This window comes from Sinohyriopsis cumingii, chromosome 6 (assembly GCF_028554795.1).
Source record: "Sinohyriopsis cumingii isolate HCF-2022 chromosome 6, ASM2855479v2, whole genome shotgun sequence".
In the NCBI taxonomy this organism is placed as follows: Eukaryota; Metazoa; Mollusca; class Bivalvia; order Unionida; family Unionidae; genus Sinohyriopsis; species Sinohyriopsis cumingii.
Window position 1 is genome coordinate 24,738,801 of NC_142966.1, and position 3,864 is coordinate 24,742,664.

Genomic DNA, 3,864 nt, shown 5'->3' on the forward strand with positions numbered 1-3,864 from the left:
TGTTAACAAAATAACAAATTGGTACATATTTGACTTCAGTTTCGCTAATAGCTCTCTGAAACAAACAGAAGACCGTTGATATGGTTCGTGTTCAACAATGAGTGTATTTTGTCGCCTTCATTCCAATTAAGAGAATGATTAGTAAAAAGAGGACCACTGCGACCAATACATTGTGATTGATCCATACCATGAACACAAATGACCCCATCAGAAGACTGACAAATAAATGTGTCAGTTAAAGAGAGTTTATTGCCTCATCAATATTACTCTCGAGATATTCCTTTGCCATACCACTAGTAACTGGACAAGCTGGGTATAAATCAAGATTTTATCAACAAGATAGACTTTCTAATTCCAACAAGGATAGCACTCCATTAAATTGCACACTAGGCAGCTGTGAATTAAATTCCGCTGAATTTCTGGAAATATATAAATGATGTTAGCATTTCCAACTTTATTACTAAACGTATTTTGTTTTCATCGAGTAATGCAAAAGCGTAATATTGTAACAAATTTCGTAAAACGCGTGTTAAATACGTTTAGTATTAACATCAGAAAATAATTGCTCCTTGTATTACATACCAAACGTGCTCCAGAGTCAACGATTACACGAATAAACTAATTTATCGAGACTACTCCATTACCCACGCCCTTTATTGTAAATTCGCCTCACTTTCATAGGCTGATTATACGCATGTGATTATATACATAAAATAATGTGACTTAAGAGAGCAGCATGATTTTGGCTAACATTAATATGTCACATTAAATTATACATTTGTCATTTTGTAAGCTATATGACACTATATGAAAATAAAGCAAGCCCGATTCAATAATGCATCACAGCGGGTGCATCTTTTGTTGTTAAGGAAGTAAAGGAACATATCTTCAGAGATACAGGAACGGTGTCTGGTAAAATGTCTTCAGGAAATATTAATGTATGTAACTTAAATTTAATGCAGTTTCTACTTAGGTCTTCTAGCTGAAAAAAATACTCGTTCTTGTTGCTGAATGCACAACATTTGTAGGTGCGAATAAGGATATATTTATCACACGTGAGAAATTGAGGAATGAAAACACAATGAAAATAATTTATCTAAGAAGTTTCTATATGTCACACTTATATAAAAACGGACTGTAGAGCAAGGGAGTAATGTGGTCTGGTTCAACAGCCTGGGGCAATGACTGCGATAAATGACTAGGCAAAACTCTAGAAATCAAACTAATCAAAATGTGTTATCGTGCTAAAGTAAAAGAGACCATTAAGATGAAATGTAATACGAATGAAAAGAGCATTTTTATGGAAATTAAACTGATAATCAGTAGCCATAATTATTTAGTTAATGCTCTATTCTAACAATGATGAAACTCAGCTGAGAATATGAAGGTGCTTAATAAATTTATTGTAATCTAATAGTAAGCAAAGAATTTATTGTGTAGAAAAGAATGTGGGTGAATCTGTCCACCAGAAAATGTGAATCTTCTAAATGATGGCGGAGAATGAGAACAAAAATAGTTTCCATTGGATGTATCATCAATATCAAGCTATCAATTTAATTTGGATGAAATGAAATCATAGGGAGTTATTACGAAGAACGGGAAAGCTGGCGGCAATAACAATTTGGTCATAATTTAGATGATGACGCATAACACTGACAATTGATAATAAGCCAGATCGTCATTGGTATTACGTTTTATATACACTTTATGTTAAATCATGTGATATTTATTTAAATTACATAGCGGAAACGATACCGGATGGATTGAACAATACAACTTTGCCATTCAAATTCAGTCAAAATCTTATCAATATGAAGCTGCATGCAAAATGTAATTGAAATGAAATGATAATGAAATTGAAGCATTCAATGAATAATAACGGAAATTAGCATATGCAGCAGAAAGAATACGTGTGGAAGAAGACACATCGAAAGAATCATAGGGACATCATCATATAAGTAGTGCATAAAAATGCAAAGCCATGGTCTATCTTTTGAATAATCAATAATCAGCATATATGTGCCGTACTGGTGTTCATTCTTTAAAACGTCAGTTCACAATTGTATTACCTACATTGTTCCCAAGGCTGGCAGGTGTAAACCTGAAGGATGACTTTCGACTGTTTACCATGTTGAACGTAATATTCGCACATGCCTTAATCCCTCTGCTCAGATAAAGCATGCAAAGTAACGGAGTTAATGGGCATATATTTTTTGATCCAATTATGCATTGTGGGATGGACGTGGCTATAAAGCCAGTATAAAATATTGTTTAATCTGAAGTCACTTTACTGCTTCATTGCTTGTTATGCTGATCGTTTCACATAATTCTCAGGATAATACTTATTAAGCGTATAATACGGTATATGTGCTGGATCCTTAAAAGTTATTTCTTATATTGTCAGGAATGTAGGAAGGAAAACAGTTTGCAAAGCTAAGTTAATCATGGGGTGAATAAATCGTGGCCCTATTTACGAAGTAATATTCTATTCAAAATACCCGCCAGAAAAAGATACTTACATATACATAATAATAAAAAATATTGATTGCTCAAGAATGACTTCTAAATACACAATGTAGCTTTTTGGGTTTAATTAGAGGAAAATAAAAATAATCAAATGAGTTCATATAATTGGAAGGTCTTTCATAACTGATTAAGGTGACAAGTGATACATTCCAGTTTGATGGTTGTATTTGGTGGTTAATCCTTTTAGTCAAGAGTTTCGTAATATAGCTACGTTAGTTCTGCTGAAAGTTGAAAATGTTTTCGTCTGCAATATAATGAAAGCCTATATTCCAGCAATCCCAAAAAGTAAAATACTCTAAACACAACTAGACCAGTGATGCTACAGCGAAAAATAAATTAGCTGAAAACAAGAATTTGAAATGTGTCAGCTACAAATAAAAGTACAATGCAACAATGTATTCAATGCATCCGTTATCTGGTAGGTGCTATACATATTTCAAGAGATTAAAATGAAAGCATCCATACTGATGTTCTAATATAAGGCCTATATGTTAACATGTTGAGATGGGATAAATATATGATCAAAGGTGCCGGCGAATAACATTCAAGAAAATATATCATTTTACGTATTGACTTCAAGCACAAGACGGAGTACACCTATGTTTAAGAATGTGTGCAGTGTTGAAATGTATTTCAGTGACGAGTATATCAAGATAAGAAGAATGTACTCTGATAGCAAGTTGGTTTAAACTTTACTTCAGAGCACACAGGAAACACTTGCCTTACAGCTCATATATTTAAAGGGCCTAAATGTAACAATGATGATGCAATCTGATATTTCAAACATGAAACAACGTCTGGGAAGCGCTATCTTACTAACTCTACTAAGATAACATTTGAACAGTTAAAAGAAACTTACCAAATCCCTAATACTCCCCAGTTAACGATACAATGTGTATTACAATGCAAATGATATGGAAAATTATTTTGATTCATGGACGCGAATCAGCTGCAAAAATCCTTCCATTAACATGAACTTGGGAAGCATATTACATAATTATTAAACACAAATTATAAAATATGTAGTTTGTAGAATGTGACAAATGTCAACGAAAACAATCATGGAATGCATACAGTGGTTAAAACATGTACGATACATGAAACAGAAACAAAACAAGATATCGCACCTAACGCAATCACAAGTAAATAACACAATGGACCACAAACATGCATAACAAGTCGACTTCAATGGATATAATGTCCTGGTAGATTAATACGTAAAAAGATAAAACATTTTAAAAGAATGAATCTGATTCGAACTACATGGAATAAATAGCTACCACTAAATCATCATTAAACCTGACGAAACCTAATCTTCTAAAAACAATAGTTTGCTAA